Here is an 18731-nt window from a genome sequence, read left to right on the forward strand (position 1 = left end):
CTATTGTTGCAGGATATAAGAGAAAGTTTGATTCTAGGGTTGTGCCCTGTATTTTTTGTTGGTTTTCAAGGAAACACTAAAGGTTACATGTCATTTGATTTAAAACATAGAAAATATGTTGTTTCTAAAGATGTAATTTTCATGAGCATATTTTTCCTTATGCTCATTATCAAGGTGATATTGTTCATAATATATGTCTGTCTATTCATGATAGTTTACATGATATTTTACATATTCATAATAGTAGTAATGATATAGTTTGCAGTTACACGAAGTCAACATGCTAGGAAAGTAGATATTGTTGCTAATAGGTATTTAGATAAGAGTGGAATTATTCAAGAAATGCAAAGTGATGGGATTTCTTATGCTAGTATGTCTCCCCTTTTATCTAACTAATCTCAACCTATTCTTAGCAAATCTGTTAGTCAGGCTGTTAGGAGATCAGATAGAAAATGTTCTGCACCTTCTGATTTAAAAGAGTTCCATTGTAATCAAATTACTACCAACACCAATTCTGATGTTCCTACTTTAGGCACTTAGAGCATATCCAACAGCCTCTTAATTGGGCTCTTAAGTTAAAATTCGAGGAGATAGAGAGTGAAAAACAACTCCAACAACCTCTTAGTGACCCCTCAAATAACTAAGAGTCTTCACATCCTCTCTATTATTGAGGAGCCTCTCTCCACTCTTTAGTCTCCTCCTTATTTCATTTTTTATTAATAATTATTACTGAGGACTTTATCCTCTCACTATTAGTAAATATAACACACTTAAGAATTTTAATAATAAAATAATAAATAATGACTAAATATGATTAGTATTGTTGGAGATCATATGCATTAGTCACTCCTTAAATCACTAAGAGTCAATTGTTTATATCATTTTTAGAGAGTGAACTAAGAATATCGTGGAGATGCTCTAAGTATTCATTAGCTAATATTCTTAGTTATGAAAAGTTTTCTGATAAATAGAAAAATTATTTTTTTAATATCTCAATAGCTCTTGGGCCAAAAACTTACAAGCAAAATATTAAATATTCTTGATGGAAAAAGGCAATGGACAATGAGACAAAGAGTTTTAGAACTTAATAACACTTGGCAATTAGTAGACTCACTGCCTGGTAAAGTTTCCATTAGTTGCTAATGGATATTCAAGGTAAAACTAAAGTCTGATGAAACATAAGAACGATATAAAGCCAAGCTTATTGTCAAAAGCTATACATAAAATGAAGAAATTGACTATATGGATACTTTTTCTCTTGTAGTAAAGATGACTACAATTAGGTTACTTTTGCCAATAACTGCTACTCAAAACTACAGTCTATATTAGATGTGAATAATACATTAGAGAATTGCAAGAGAAAGTCTACATGGTATTGCCTTAAGGGTTTCAATCTTAAGGACCTTAAAAGGTCAATAAACTTGTTAAGTCATTATATGGCTTAAAATAAGCTAGTGATCAATGGAATATAAAGTTTAACTACATCCTAGTGCTTTTTTTTATATATAAACAGTATTCTTATGAACATTCATTTTTACTCAAATGGCAAAATGGTAAGATTACATGTTTGTCAGTTTATATTGATGATGTTATATTGACAACAAAATATATCACTAAGATAGAAAGTGTCAATTTTTTTTGGATAACCTATTCAAAATAAAAGATTTAGGAACTTTATAGTTTTTCTTAAATATAGAAGTTTATTATGGTTCAAAGGGTACTTTCTTAAACCAAATAAAATATGTTCTTGAGTTATTAACTGATGTTGGATTATTACCCTACAAACCTTTATCCGTTCGTATGGATAGTAGTATTCGTTAATCCAAGATGGCAAACACTTTGCTTGAAGATAAAAACAACTTATAAAAAGCTAATTGGAAGGTTGATTTATCTCACAACAACCAGACCAAATATCACATATGCAATGAATCAATTAAGCCAATTTCTTGATTCACCTAATGATGTGCATTTATAAGCTACCACAAAGGTCCTAAAGTATATCAAAGCTTCTCCTACTCAAGGTCTTTTCTATCTGCATGTTATCAAATGGTCCTAAGCGGGTTTCTGATTTTTATTGGGAAGGAAGTCCATATGCAAAGCAATTAGTGTTTGGATATGCAGTATTTCTCTGAGATCCATTAATCTTGTGGAAAATAAAAAGGTAGTATGTTGTCTTTCAAAGCTCAGTTAAAGCAGAGTATCGTGCATTAGCCTTTACCTCTTGTGAAATTCAATGGCTTACCTATCTTCTTAACTTTGTTGGGTTTTCTTCTTCAACTATACAGTTGTTTTATACTGTGATAATAAGTGGGTGTTTATTTGCTCATTTTCATGCTCATGTTTGCCTTTTCACTTCAAAAAGGAGAGTTTTAAGTGTTTGCCTTTTAGTGACCTACTGTTTGCCTTTTACATATGAAAAGCAATATTAGGTGTTTGGTTAGTGACATCCTGTTTTCCTTTCACACCTGAAAAGCAGCCTTTTACAAAAGCAGAGAATCTCTGCTTTTTGGAAAAGCTGTTTTTTCCAACAGCAAACCGTAACAGCAAACAACAAATAGCAACAGCAAACAACAACAACAAATAGCAAACCGTAACAGCAAACATCAAACAGTAGGTAAAACAAACAGGTAAATGTACACTTTATTTGGCACCACAATTCAATTTTTAATGAGCGGTCAAAAAATATAGAGATCCATCGTCACTTTTCACGTGAAAAGATTCAAACTGGTCTTGTGTGATAGATGAACATCAAAACATGGCAACAATTGGCTAACATTCTCACCAAACCATTGTCTCTTAAAGTCTTTTCAAGTATGGTTGAACAGTTGGACCTTCTCAATTGTCACCATCCAGTTTAAAGCGGTATTAGAGTTAATACTGTTATTATGAATATAAGGATAGATTAGGTATTTTACTTTATTCTCACCCGAAATAGAAAGTTATTGTTATAGTGTAAACTACGGCAGAGCGTGAATCTTGAATATTCTTGAACCGGACCGAATACCCAAATAAAAATATTCATAATTGGATTGAACTATTGACTTTTTCTTTAGAACCGAACCGAATTGTATCATTGACTTTAGTAGACACAGCTATAGAGATTTTCAAATCCCAAATTACCGAACCGTACTGATCCCTATGTAAACGGTTATAAATATGGGCACTTAGGTACAATTTGTTATTAGGCTTAATGCCTTCCTAGCCCCCCAAAGTTGTCCTAATACTGCAACTGACCCTCCGAACTTAGATTTGTGACAACTAACCCCATCAACTTGCTTATTTCGAACAAATAACCCATCAAATAGGTTATTTCGGGAGTTTTTTTTTTGCCTATTACTTAATGTATCACTAGATTAGTTAGATGAAGCGACCGATAATTTGAAATCTTTTATTTCTGATGTAATATTATGTTAAATGTTTTTTTTTTGGTTTAAGGGTTATTTGTTCTAAATAAGCAACTTGAGGAGTTATTTGTTCCAATTGAGCAATTTGAGAGGTTATTTGTTACAAAGAAACAAGTTGAGGGGGTTAGTTGTCACAAGTCTAAATTCGGGGGTCAATTGTAGTATTGAGACAACTTGATGGGGCTGAAAAGATATTAAACCTTGTTATTAAATAAAACCCCGCTCAATTCAACACCAATGTTTCAATCGTGTAACACATAACCTTTCAATTTTATCAAATCCAAAGCAAAACTTCTATATTCCGCCAAATAGAATCCAAAAAAACTCCATATACACATAATTAAAACTAGCATAACATGGAAAAAAGAGTTTATATAGCCAATATTATTACTTTACAATTCTAAGCCTTTAAATATTTCAATTTTATTCTATTAAATCACAAAATTCGTTTATATTATTGCATTGAGTTCTCAAAATTGTACATATAATTAATAAATTCACATGTGTGATATGTTTCCTGTCCTTTGAGTATCCATCGTATATATCTTATCTAGCATAGTGGAGACATTTTTTTCTCCATAGAATTATTTGTGTTTAGCTTGTTTCTTGTGTTAATTTTATTAATTTTATTATTATTAGTCCATCTTGTAACAACAAACAAATTCTCAACTTTCCAACATTATAAATAATCATATAATATGAGATTTATATATAAATGTTATCTGCAATCGTTATAAAATTAGAGATAAGATTTACAAATCGAAATGTAATATCATCTCCAATTTTTAATAGATCAAATTAAATTAAAAAAGATGATCGATCATGAAGTTTAATGCTATTAATTCTAACATTACAAATAAATAAATAGATAAATATATGAGAAATTTGGATTATATAGGGATGATATCTGTATTTCACCAACATGGGATAACATTTATAAATCAAAAGGTCTCATCGTAAACACTATTATTATTATTATTATTATTATCTCAACTCAACCAATAAGATTATTAATTATCTCATCATAAAAAATATTATTATCTCAGCCAATAATAGTGTATGCTAAAAAATCAACTAAGCTTCCACTTTAAATACTGATAAAGTACAGTGTTGTATGATGAAGATGAACATTATCATAATTATAAAGTTGGTGTTATTGGACTTTCTCAACCTAAAAGTTAGCTTAAAATTGGACTTTTTCACCCTTCAAATCGCTTAAAAGCGACTTAAAACGATTTATCTCTTAACTTGTTATAGCCAAACACTCTTTTTTACAGTTCATGTGTGAAAACCTAATAATCTTTACCTCATACAACGGGATAGTGGCCGGTCTAGTTCAGACAGGGATTCCGGCATTTTCAGCCGCCGGCTCCATCCCTGAGTAGTGTGATTTCGGTTTTGATAATCTCTTAATTTTAATTTATATTTTGTGTGTTTTTTTTTATGGTTGAGCTGGTTTTAAAATGTATTTTTTAATCTAAAAAGTCATAATGTAGAGTAATATGTTATTGGAGTGGTCAAATGTTAAGAGAATTTTATGTTAGTAAAGAGTAAAATTTGTGAATTTTTATATTAGTAAATGATAAATTGGAGAAACTTTTACATCCGATCTTAAAGTTTTGATACATGAAAAAAAAACCTATAGTCAATAGACCATAAATGTAATTTAAGCAATTGTTAGACTTTTTCATCAAAACAAAACATAGTGATATAGTAGGGTTAAGGTGCAAAAATACCCCTAACGTTTTGGGCCAGGAGCAATTTTACCCTTAATGTCTAAAATGGTGCAATTTTACCCCTAACGTTCGAAGCCAAGAGCAATTTTACCCCTAACATTGATAAATTGGGTCAATTTCAGATACTATTATAAAACACAAATATTTTTGTTCATTATTCTACACAAATTGCATAATAATTCGTTCTAAAAAAAAGATTTCATGTTTTTTATAATTTAATAATAGAATCTGAGATTAATATTTATAAATTCGGTGGATTTTTTGAATTTTTTGTGTCTAATCCGTACAAAAAGACAGTATATTTTTTTATTTTTTTCACATCTCAACGAATGTTTGTGATTTGTTACTGATAAAATGACACACATATGAAGTGTAGATAACAAGATTCATGACCGAGAAGACAATTTGGTGAATTATTTCTCAAATTGACACAATCTATTAACGTTAGGGGTAAAATTGCTCTTGGCTTCCAACGTTAGGGGTAAAATTGCTCCTGGCATAAAACGTTAGGGGTATTTTTGTACCTTAACCCGATATAGTAAATAGTATCAGATGGGCCTCCGTAAAGCCCATAACTTACCCTTTGGGCCGGCTCATCTTGGATCCTCAAAAGGGTCCATTTGTAAAATAAGATTTCGGACCTCAGGAACACGCTAAGCTCATTGAAGAAGGAATTAATTCCGGACTAATATGAGGCTGACACGTGTGCATGAGTTGAAGTCCAAAATACTATAAATAGAAGCTTGGTCCAGGAAGAAAAGTACATTACTTTTACACATTATAATTGATAGTCCATTCCTTAAGTCTCATATTCACATATTGATTTAAACTTCGAAAAAGGTTCGTCAATCACCGGTACCCCAAATGTTCTGTTTTATAGGTATCAAGACGTGGTACACATCACATAATTAAAAGGATAAAGTTTATCTTTTACACTTAAGAAACCAAGCATAATCGAAATCGAAATGGGAAACCAAATAACAGTATATAAAGAATAATTAAATGAAAGACAAAACAAAGATAGATATTTATTATTATTGATATGCTAACCAATGCTTGATACGAAGGCAATAACCAATGAAATCAAAGTGATAAGGAATATAATTAATCTATTTTTATTGTCAATTCAACCTTTTATTTTTTGTCATAATAACCTGATGAGATTAACATTTTCAAATGAAAGGTACATCCACTTTCGAATCCATGGTCCATAATGAATGTGGCGACAACTTCATAATATATGTTATCTTTTTTAAATAATTATTATAAATAACTTAATTCCCACTAGTACTGCATCAAAAATATCCCAAAAAAAAAAATTGGAGGATGTCTAAGCACCGTACGTTCACTTTGTCAAAATTTGATTGCACTTTTGAATTGAATACTACTACTACTATTAATTTAGTTGGCCAATTGTGTTTTGGCTAATTATAAATAAATATTCAATTCAATGATTCTAATCAAAGAAAAATAAAATTCAATTCGAATCATCAACAAATCTGACTGTTTATCACTAACAATTTTGCACAATTTTATTTTGATGGAAAAGGAGTTGCAGATTTTTGTTGGAAAACTACCACGATACTTCCATTTTTGTCTACTTACCAAATGTTTAAATCCAAGTGGCCATCATAAAAAGATTTTCATTATGGTTGAGGTCCACTTCTATACACTATCTTACTTATATTATCACCATTCAACTTCAATTTTCAATATAAAAATCACTTATATATGAAAATAAACGATCTTAAAATGACTATTCATCATATTAATACAAACAACCTCAAAATAACTAGAAACATCGTGATTTACTGTAAAATGAGATAGATACAAGATGTATGGAATATGAGTCAATCAGACATTGATATGTGAAAATCTACTCATTAGTAGGTACCTTTCGTTCACATCTATAAATAGTCATTCTCAAAAAGGTGCAAGGTACGTTATCACTTGACTTCATTCTGCTTTTTAAGTCATTTCTTACTTCATTCTTAGTAATTTTACTAACTTAAGTATCAGAGAATGAATGTCGTTCACTGGCCCCTCTCTAACAGTTTGTTAAATCCTCCTCATATAACTCCACCTCAGCCTATCAAGTCTACTTTGTAGATTGGAGGAAATCAATTGGTGCGGTGAGCGTCGAGTTTACTACATAAAATGTCTTAGATAATTAGTTTTGTACTTCAAATTATCATCCAGCCAGTTTCAGATATTCCAAGCACTTCGACTACTCACACCAGAAATCATGGTCTCGTCGATTTTAGTAAAAACATGTTGGAGTCATTGCTTATTACTCCATTGTTGGATCAGAAGATTGAAGTCTGCTTAGGATCTCTAGAGCAGTGTAGGTTTATGGACGAAATTACAAAGCAGCTCATATACAACATGGGCTCCATCCAGAAATCTATGAACATATTGAAAGCAGAGCATACAATGAAAATAAAGACTATGCAAGCATAGCTCAAGGAAGCGAAAGAGGCAGAGGAGATAAGTAAGCATGCTGACAAACACGGTTCCATAGCATGTTCTACCGGACATCACATCGTTTGAACTTATCCGTGAAAAACGAATGTGTCGGAAGAATATGAAGATTAATTGGATATAGGAAGATCAAACGAAGTGCCTATTATTCCCATGTATGTTTGAGTCAATGGTTGATACTTCCGTCACGCTGAGACGAATTTGGGGAGCTGTTCGTGAATCTGCTCACACTGGACGAGGCTCCGTTTTGAATTCGCTAGTTGAACTTCAAATCTTAGGTGAGCTCGGGATTGAAAAGCGTCTTGCTAAGGCTCCGCACATTACTCCGATTTTTTGGCAACCACCTCCGAGAGATTAGATTAAGATCAATACTGATGCGTCTGTTACGGGTGCTCCTGGTCCTGTAGGTTGCGGAGGTATTTATCGCTCGCATACTGGCATGTGCCTTGGTGCGTTTGTCTTTCCGATTGAAAGTTCCTTTGCTTATCTTGCTGAACTATCTGCTGCTATTTACGTCATTGACATGGCTATCAGCAAAGGTTGGCGAAAAATTTGGCTTGAAAGCGACTCAATGTATGTTGTGCAGATGTTCAAATCTAAATCTTGTTCGGTTCCTTGGTTGCTTAGAAAAAAATGGTTCAATTGTTTAAATCAGATCGATTCTATGACTTTTGTGGTGTCTCATATTTTTCGTGAAGGAAATGATGTTGCGGATTCGCTTGCAAATTATGGACGGACGGCAACAGCTTCGACTTGATGGGATGTTGTCCCAGATTTTTGTGGATCGGTCTTTTTTCATGATCGTGTAGGACGTTGCATTTATCGGTTTTCCTAATTCTTTGGGTTCATTTTACTCTTTATTCTTTTTGTATTATGACATTTATTTACTATTTTAATAAATTTGATTCGGGACTTTTTTGGATCTGTGATGGGGGTGCCAACATAGCTGGGATGTCTGCCGTTTACCCTTCCTCGCTAACCAATCTTTAATAAAAAAAAATTTAAAAACTTTATAATAATATAATAGATTTATTACTTTGTTATGTAAAAATATAAAACCTTTATCATTATTTACCAAAAACATTTAACATAAAGTTATGACAAAAGAAAATTATAGAAATACATCCAAAATGAATGATAAAAAAAGGAAATTACAAAAATAACTTTAAATTATTCGTGCCCGAATTTCATTTAAATAAACCCAGCCGAACACTAAAAAATTAAAATATAATGGAAACATTAAAAATTACATTTGCCTTTTTGAATTAATAGCCATGTTGAAAATCTTATAATATGCCAGTGAAGTGTGACGATCTTCCAGTTCCACACACAGCTTGCATTTACCCATTTTTGAATTTTGACTGAAGAGGACGACACGTATTGAATGGAGGGTATTTTGGTAATTCCGGAAAGTGGAAAATTTGTATGACGGCTGAATAGCTCCCGAGCCGGTGGACAGACGCGTTCCGAGAAATTCATTTGGGTGGCGTGAGCTCCGAGGTCGCATTCCTTGGTCCCACCTTTCTGACTTGGACGGCTTTTCTTTCGCCACGTCAAACTATGGGTGGCCCATTTTTACTTCTGAATCCACTTCGTATGGCTCCCGTAGGTCCCACTTAACTTAGTAAAAGTTTAAAAACGACAGAGCACGCATGCCATATATTTAAGTCTTCCAAATTTCAACAGTACACAGTTGAAAATAATTGAGCGCTCTATTTCTTTGGTAAATTACGTACCATGTGGTCATTCAATTTATTTTTCTGTTAAGTTTCAGAAATTATTAACTTGATTTTTTTCCCCATAAATTTATTTTTTTGGTAACAAAAAGTTTAGCTAAGGGTACCTACTTCTAATATCAGAACGAACCAGAGATTTCGATGAAAGTTTATAGTAGAATTTACAGATCATCTATTAATGAGGGTTAAATTTTAGCGGAGTGGGTAATCGAACATTTCGCCATAAATTTATTAAACTTTTAATTCTATTTAAATAAATATATTTTAACCAACTTAGATAAATAAAATCTTCTCTTAATACATCCAAAGCTCCTAAAACTTGTACAAAAGATTGATTGTTCTTCTGAATTTACACGATGTTTTATTAGTCACATCAATTTACTTAAAATAATTTAGGGTAAATTTTAAAAACAACCCCTGTGGTTTCATGTAATTCAAAAAAAACTCATGTGGTTTATTTTTATCAAAAAAAAGGACTGTGTTATACGCCGTTACCCGAAAAACGGAAAATGGCTTAACACCGTTAAAATGGATGACGTGGCAAAGGGTAAAATTGGAAAATCAAATTTTTTTTCTTTCTCTCTCTCCCTTCTCTCTCCTTCTTCTTCCATGGATGTTCTTCTCCTTCTTCTTCCTTCTCTCCTTCTTCTTCCATTCTTCTTCTTCTTCTTCTTCCTCTTCCTCCTTTCTTTTCTTCTTCTTCTTTCTGCTCTCTCTCTTCTTCTATTTTTTTTTAATTCTGATGAAACAGATTCCGGAGATTTCCCGATTTCTGGACAGTTTTCTCTCGATCTAGAACCGTTTGGATTAAAAAGAAATCGTTTATTAGTTTTCAAAAAGTTGGAAACCGTTTGAATTTTTATGATATTGAATTTGAATTCCATCTCTCATTATTTCATTTAGAGCAATCTTTATAATCCTTTGATTTTGAAATGTGATGTGTATTAATTTTTGACAGAAGAAAATCGTGAAACCCAGCAGAGAAGATGAGCTAGAACAGGGACCAGCAAGAGCTCGAGCTTCAATTCATACGGCAGCTTCATCAGTTCGAGAACTCTCAACCATCATCCATGGAAACCAAACCGACGACGTATTAAGCGGAAGAAAACGGCAAAACATTTTACCAGTGAGTTTCGCCTATTCATCTAAACTAAGAGATTGGTGGCGACGAAGAAGGAAATGGTGGCGACGAAGAAGGGAATCGGCATGGATGGACGGAATCTGGGAATTTCCAGAAATCTGGAAATTTCCAGATTCCGTCCATGAAGAAGAAAAAGATAGAAGAAGAAGAAAATGGTGGAAGAAGAAGAAGAAGAAGAAGAAAATGGTGGAAGAAGAAGAAGAAAAAGAAGAAAAAGAGAAGAAGAAGAAGAAGAAAATGGTGGAAGAAGAAGGAGAAGAAGAAGATGGTGGAAGAAAAAGGTGAATTTTTTATCTACTTTAATTTTAATTTTATTATTTTGTTATTTTTATTTTTTTATTTTAATTCGGACAGTTTTACCCCTTGCCACATCATCCATTTTAACACTGTTAAGCCATTTTCCATTTTTCGGGTAACGGCGTATAACACGGTCCTTTTTTTTGGTAAAAACAAACCACATGGGTTTTTTTTTGAATTACATGAAACCACAGTGGTTGTTTTTGGAATTTACCTAATAATTTATTGGCTACTTGAATTTATTTAAAGTGAACTATTGCCCCCCGAACTTGCTTACAGTTCCATTTGCCCCTTGCACTTGGTTAAAGCGATATACATTGTAATTTGTCCAAATACGTAAAAAAATCAAAACTTAAAAATAAGACATAATTCGTTATTCTAAGTCTTTAAAACAAATTAACTTTTTGTTTTTTACATCTTTATAGCGTTTTTTATAGATTAAGGGACTTAATCATGACACGTAAAGCAAGTTTAGAAGGCTAACGAGACACTATGTAAGTTCATGAGGCCAATTAAACTTTTTGGATAAGTTCAGGTTACAACTAATGTATTAAGCCTAAAATCTTTTGAATAGTAACCGGTAATTACTTTTACAATATAACATAACAAACACGTGGTTATCATATATATATCACGTAACAAAAAAAAACATTTTTAGAGATCTCGTAACATATGTAAGCAATTGAATTAAATAAATAACAAATATAATTGGGATAAGGTATCAAAATGTATGATTTTTGGGGAAGTATAAATTTAGGCTTCACGTACAAAATAATGCCAATATAAGTCTAATGTTTAAAAAAGAGTACCAAATTAGTCCCCCATAACGGAACGTGACACGTCATTCATATTACTTCGTTAAGTTCTGATTTCTCTCTCCACGTACAATTGATAGAACTTAATTGAGTAATATAAATAACGTGTCACATTTCGTTATCGAGGCCTAAATTTGTACATTTTTTAAACGTTAAACTTATATTTGTGCTATTTTGTACGTGGAGCCTAAATTGATACTTCCCTACAAACCATAGACCTATTTTAGTACATTATCCCAATATGATTGATAACATCCGCCATAATATTACCAGGATCAGATTGGGAATATTCTCCGAAAGGAGGACCGAAAAGGAGAAAAGACATGATGAGATCCGCCGCCTTAGTATATATGGCCTATAGCTGGAGATATGGTGGCGCGCCTTCGGTCATCCTAAGATCCGTCACATAAGCCGATCTGCCAAGATAAGACACTAAGCTGGTATAAGGCGGGATCACCATCATTAAATGACCATTAATGATACCTTAAAAACAATAACAACTCAGAGGTTAGAGGCAGAGTTAAAGTGCATTAAAAAGGCATTAAAAGTGGGTTATTACGGTTATCACTCAAACCTATATAAATACTCCAGTAATAAGGTGTCAAAAGGTACACACACTATCTAAACCCTACTTGTGATTACAGTTTATTCTCAAGAACATTACTGATTTAGGCATCGGAGTGCCCCCGACCGAACACAACAACGCCTCACAGAGACTCTATACGACGTTGATAAATCTACGTAATATAAATAATTTATTTAAAAGTCGGTCATTTACAAAGTGGCTATCGCATTACTAATTAGGATTCCGTTTACAATGATCAAAATGACTTTATTAAAATAAAAAAAAAGTTTAATATTATACAAAATAAAGTTTAGTGGTTTTTATGAAAATTTTACCAAATTTTAATGACCATCAATGTAATTTATGCCAATATTTTACTGTAAAAAAATTCAAACTCCTTGAAATTCTAATTTTTTATTTTAATATATTAAACCTTTGATAATTTATTTTGGTCTCACCAGCTATTTGTTTGTTAAATTAATTAGTTATGTATATTTATTTGGATAAATTATATAGTGGTGTACAATCTTTGTCATATTTCACACTTTGGTGTATAACCTTTAATTTTGTACATAAAAATGTACAACCATTTGGTGACTTCTCACTAAAGTGTACATCAGGTAATTGTGACCGGTCAACTTGAAGTCTACATGCCATGTTAGCAATTTGACCTATATAAAAGTCAAAATTGCTGACGTGGTGTGTTAACTTTATGTTGATCGGTCAATTTTTTACTTTTATGGGGGTCAATGTGCTGATGTGTCGTGTTGACTTTGCATTGACCGGTCACAATTACCGGTTGTACACTCTAGTGAGATGTCACCAAAAGGTTGTACACTTTTGTGTGCAAAATTGAAGGTTGTACACCAAAGTGTGAAATGAGACAAAGGTTGTACATAACGTATGTAATTTACCCATATTTATTTTAGCTAAAAACTGTTACTCGTTTTAACTGTATTCGAAATTACATTTTTTACGTTTACAAATTTCCTATATATATACTATCGAATTATTATTTTATTTTTTTTGGGGGGGGGGGGGGGGGGGGGGGGGGGGGGGGATGAGGAAGGCGTTTAAACCCAGGAGCCAGAAAAAAGACAAAAAAGAAGAAAAAGAGTAGTTATTTTAATGTACAACCATTCGAACCGAAGTCTGGTTTTGCCAGTTTTCAAGGAGAATGTTCTGGAGGCTTGTAGGAGGAGCACCACACTCATGATGTCCCAGGGTATATGAGCCTGTGAAATTTACCATCCAGTCAGCAGCTTGATTACCTTCTCGGTACACATGAGTAAATTGTACCTTCCAATCTCTATCATTTAGTCGTTTGCACTCACGTATAAGCCAAACAAACGGATGATGAACTATAATATGATTCTGCATAAATGATATGACTGATTCTGAGTCCATCTCCACAATGATTCGTCGAAATCCCTTACCCCACGCCAATCGTAATCCAAAATATAGATCTCATAACTCCGCCAATAAAACTCAACAAATCCCTAAATTTACAAAAACTATAAATTTTCAACAAATATAACATGAACACTACATTTTTGTATTACACTTGTAGGAAATAAAACATGAAAATTACAACTAACAATATCACTTGAAGCTAGCACTTGGAAACAACAATGCAAGCTATAAAACTTAAATTAAAAATATGTACGAGATTAAACAAAAATAAAACAAACTCGTTGATGTCATTAGAATGGCTGTCGGCGAAGCTCGGAACATCGTGGAACTCAGATTGGAAATCGTCGCGTCTTTCGGGTAATTCTGGATGAATTTGAAATGATTTAAAAAGTTCATGAACTATATCAGCACTTTACCATTTAATTGAATATGAACAGTAATTTCTGGGTTTGGAAAAAAATAGTTGGTTTTTTTTGTGGGACTTTGGAGCTCAATTTCGAAAGCCGTAGAACCCCGATTTGAGTGAAACACAAACTACGATTTAAAGTTCGTGTGTAATGGAAGGGGTTGGAAGTGGAATCTTGGAAAAAGGTTGAGTAACGAGCTCAGAATACTTTTTTAAAAATGGCTCTAAATGAATAATTATTTGATGGTTGGAAACCATAAGCTTGATTCTGTTTTGTGGATGCTACTTCAAAGATGATTTTAAAGGCTAAAGAATACCGATTTTCACGAAATAAAAACTGAGATTTTGAGATTTGGTATAACTAAAGATATTAAAATTAATTTAGGACGAAATGATGGAGTGAGGAATCGAGAATAATTTTTAAAAAAGTGACCTCTAAAAGTTGTTTGATGAATTTTCAAGAATGGTAAATTCAAAACTTTTTTCAAGGTCTTTTTTAATTGATTTTTAAAATCAATAAAAAATCACTAAATTTGATTTAGAGTGAGTTTGTAAACTATGAATGACTTGAAAATGTTGTTTCAAGGATCGTGGTTTCACAACATTACTTGAAAGCTTTTTTGGAAGATGACAATGATAAATGATTAAATTAAGAGGTAGCTGAAATGTGATCGAGATTTGGTTGAATAAACTAAGAGAATTTAAGACTTAAAATTTCTGAAATTTGATAGCTTTATTGGAAAATGTGAGAATTTGATTTGGAAAAGTAGGTCAAGATTGACTAAATTAAAATTAAAAGAACGAATTTGAAAGACTAAGGATCGATGATGTGACCCAAAATAAGATTGATTTGTTGATTGATTTTCTCAGGAATCTTGAACGAAGAAAGTGAACTCTATTTATAGTTTTTTGGGCAACCAACTACATGCAACCACCATTGTTTTTCTCCTCCACTACGTCCACTACCTTCCATCAGTTAAGGATAGATCATGTGTGTGCTTGAAGCCAAAGAAAAGAGGTTGAAGACATGAAATTCGCACATGGTGAGTTTGTTGGAATTTTCTCAAAATTCCAGGTAGCAGCAATATTTTACATAGTCTCCTGGTTTCAATATGAGTCTGTTTGATGCCCATAAATGTCGTTTGAAAGCTAAGATCATGAACTTTCAAACGACATTGGAATTGAATCAAACTATATTTGAATTGATGTGTGATTTTGCAGTTGAAGTCACTGATCGTATTTGCTAAAAAAACTGTCCACATTTTCATATGTGTTTTGACTATTTCTTTCTCTTTTTTCAGTTTTTATATTTTGTTTTGAAACACGGTTTTTATATTTTTTTTGATATTCTTTTTCACTTTCACTTTTATTTTTATTTTATTGAAATATGAAATTAATTAAATATATTTAACCATAGAATAAAATTATATCCTATGCTAAAAAATGTAAAAATTAAATTACATCCCAACACTACTATAATTTACACTGAAAGTAAGTTTCTAATTCTCCATCCTAGATTTGTTAATCTTCAATGATCCGATAAGAACTATGGTCAATCCAGGATCTTCGGGTTTTTCTATTGTTTTTATGAGAAAAAATAATTAAAACTAAAAAAGAAAGGTAAAAAGCAAAATAAAAACCATTCCTATTAAAAAAACTTTAGATCTTAAATTTTATTGCTTTCATAATTTACTGACTTTTTTCTTTATACCTAAATAATAAAAACCCGACATGAATGGACTTTATTCTTTGGTCTCGCTCATGATATGAAATGGTTTAAGCAAGGAGATAATTATGTTCAACTAGAAATAAAAAGAGAGATTACTTTTAAAATACTAATAGTTTGATGGAGAAATTGTTGTAATTAGATTGAAACATGGTGATAAATCCATAATAATTCTAATTTCCATGTGATGTACAGTCGATTTATAGTTTTAAATTAACTATATATATTATTTATTACGTTACTCGGTCCGATCAATCTGAGTTATTAGTTGATTCATGATCCAACTATAAATACGAGTTGATGTTTGATTCAGTTCTGACAACGTAACCTCCCCTTTAAAAATTCATTGCATCTAACTACTATATAATGATAATTAAATATTTATTATTAAATTAATTAATATTAATATAAAGAAATAAAAGAAATATATAGTAGCTTATACGGTTCTTAAATTATACAGTATCTAATCTGTCCACTTAATGTTTTAATTAAGCAAAGTGCCAAAGCCAAAGAGAGCATGCCGCTCAAGTATCCTATTTTATAGTTTTCTTTTACTTAATTAATTTGCTTAAACCTTTAATTAATGGAAAAGCTTAACCTAAATAATGTTAACAATATAGAATCCAAATAAATTTCCATTTTTTTTTGTAAGCTTGTGCTTAAAAGTTTTGGTATACTTTCTCTTTATTTTTTTTTAAATCAAGAGTTTTTATTAGCTTTGACTATATAAATAGAAATTTTTTAATTAATGATATAAGAATAAAATTGTCATTTATATAAAATTTTATAAAAGAATTAATTAAATAGTTATTTTTAATCCAAGGATGACCAATAATAATATCAAAATAAAAAAAATCCAATAATAATCTCAAAATAAATCCAAGAAATTTTTTTTGATAGAAATTGGGACGAGACAGAGCTTGGGCAAGGCGAGCGTCCGCGCCCAAGAACTGAAAAACCCCAATATATTAAAAAAAAAGAGAAAGGTTTGAGTTAAACAAGAAGAGGGGAAGGAGGACAAAAAAAAAAGAGAGAGTTAGGAGAATCTTAGATGATTAATATTACAAATGCCATCATCAATCATCAAGTGGCAAAAAGTAAGAGGTGAAGGCCACCAAATAATTGCCGAAGAGGAAACCCCAAACTTTGCAAGAGTGTCTGCAATTCTGTTTCCTTCCCTCAAAATGTGTGAAGAGAAAATGGTCATCCTTGAACAAATGTTGAGACAATGCAACCAATCTTGACGAATAGCCCAGGGGACCTCCAAGGAACGATGTTTAATTAGATTAACCACATACATCGAGTCAGACTCAATCCAAAGGTGATGCCAATTATTCTCCCAAACTAATTCAATTGCGAAAATTGCAGCTCTTAATTCAGCCATATAGCCCAAGAATTTAAATGGTTTAGAACGATATTTCTAATAGAATCACTATTTTTTAATTTTCAAACCATAAATTTAGAATATTTAATTATAAACAACCACTTGTCTCTCTTCTAAAATATCAGTATTTAAATGATTTTAAAATTAAAAAATTTAAAAATTAAAGTTGCTCAGAATATCATTCTATTATAGAAGGTTATCTGTTATTGGATTGATCGTATTCATCAATGTTAAAAGGATTATTATATTAGTAAAATGAAAAATTTAAGAAGCATAATATTAAATTTTGAAATTCAGAGAAAAGGACTTTCTATTTCATGCATGTGAATGGAAATATCCATTTATAATTAATTAAAGGAATTGTTATCAAGTAGGAAGGATGATAAGGGAGAAGAATTAAAATATCGGTGGAGTGAAATTGGTTGATAATTTTGAAATTGTGCGTGCTGATTCATGAACTAGTCCACGGTTGGCTGCAGTCACCAAAATAAAACATGTGAAAACCATTTTATTTAATTGTCTAATAGCTTTATGATTTTAATAGACAACCACACATTCATACTCATACTCTTATCTACAATTATATAAAACATCTATATTTGAATAAAGGAGTAAACATATCGTTATCTCAATTTAGGATGGACAATTCCAATTTTGGATGAAGAATTCTAATTTAGCTTTGAAGAATTTCATTTGAAATTTAATAGGTCAAAGTTTTTTTTTATATAAAAATGTTATATATCATTTCATTAAATCACAAAGTACAAATATAGTACGATAAAATCTTCCACTCATACGGGTTACAACCAGTATAAAATCCACAAAAGGAAGAAAATAGACTACAAAGAGTAATAAAATGACTAGAGAGAACAATAAAAATTATAAAAGGTACATATACAACAAAAAGAGAAATTATATACTCATCGTAAGTCGAATCCCATTGAAAAACAGTTGTAATACATTATTCATCATTTAGCCTCTTCGGGACATTCGGATCTGGGTCCTTCACGCAGATCTATAGATCTGCGGACAAGGTAAATCTTTTCCACTTTTAATAAGACCGAAAAAAGAATAAAAGATAAAAGTATAGCTAACAAGTGTAGATCTGACGGAAAAGAAATTCGAGAAAGTATATAGACTTCAAACTAACAAGAAAATGTAAATCTGAAGCTAAAAAAAACAAAGACTAAAGGATAAATGAGAGAACAAACTTTATTCTTCCTCCTCTAAAGGGACCTTAATAGAAAGCAAGAACCGAGAAAGTGATGGGGACGATGTCGGCAACGACGGAAAATTTGAGAAAAAAGAGCAAAGATATAAAATAAAGGTGAAAAAGGTTAAAAATGTATATAAGAAGAATGAGGGGGGCCTTATTGTAATTCTGCTCAGAAAGGGGGCAAGAAGAAAGAAATAGAGGCAAGGTATATGCCCCGGGGCCTCCGCCATTTTGACTTATACAAAGTATCTTCATGCCATATAACGTGAACTCCTATTTTCAATTTCATTCTTTACAATCAAAATATATTGCACTCATCCTTCTCTATTATTTCAAGGGCATTTATTTCTCGTTCGGCCCGCGTTGTGCCATTCTCACGAATTTTTGCTCTGATAGAGATACTTTACGTGT

General features: G+C 31.7%; 1 long non-coding RNA gene across 1 annotated transcript; it reads left to right on the top strand.

Moving 5' to 3' along the window:
• The first annotated feature begins 9376 nt into the window (after nt 1-9376).
• Nucleotides 9377-10902, top strand: LOC136216551 (uncharacterized). The gene is made up of 2 exons (XR_010683335.1): nt 9377-10196; nt 10316-10902. It is a non-coding gene; the product is annotated as an uncharacterized lncRNA (long non-coding RNA).
• The last annotated feature ends 7829 nt before the right edge of the window (nt 10903-18731 follow it).

The sequence above is a fragment of the Euphorbia lathyris genome, chromosome 2 (genome assembly GCF_963576675.1).
Source record: "Euphorbia lathyris chromosome 2, ddEupLath1.1, whole genome shotgun sequence".
NCBI lineage: Eukaryota > Viridiplantae > Streptophyta > Magnoliopsida > Malpighiales > Euphorbiaceae > Euphorbia > Euphorbia lathyris.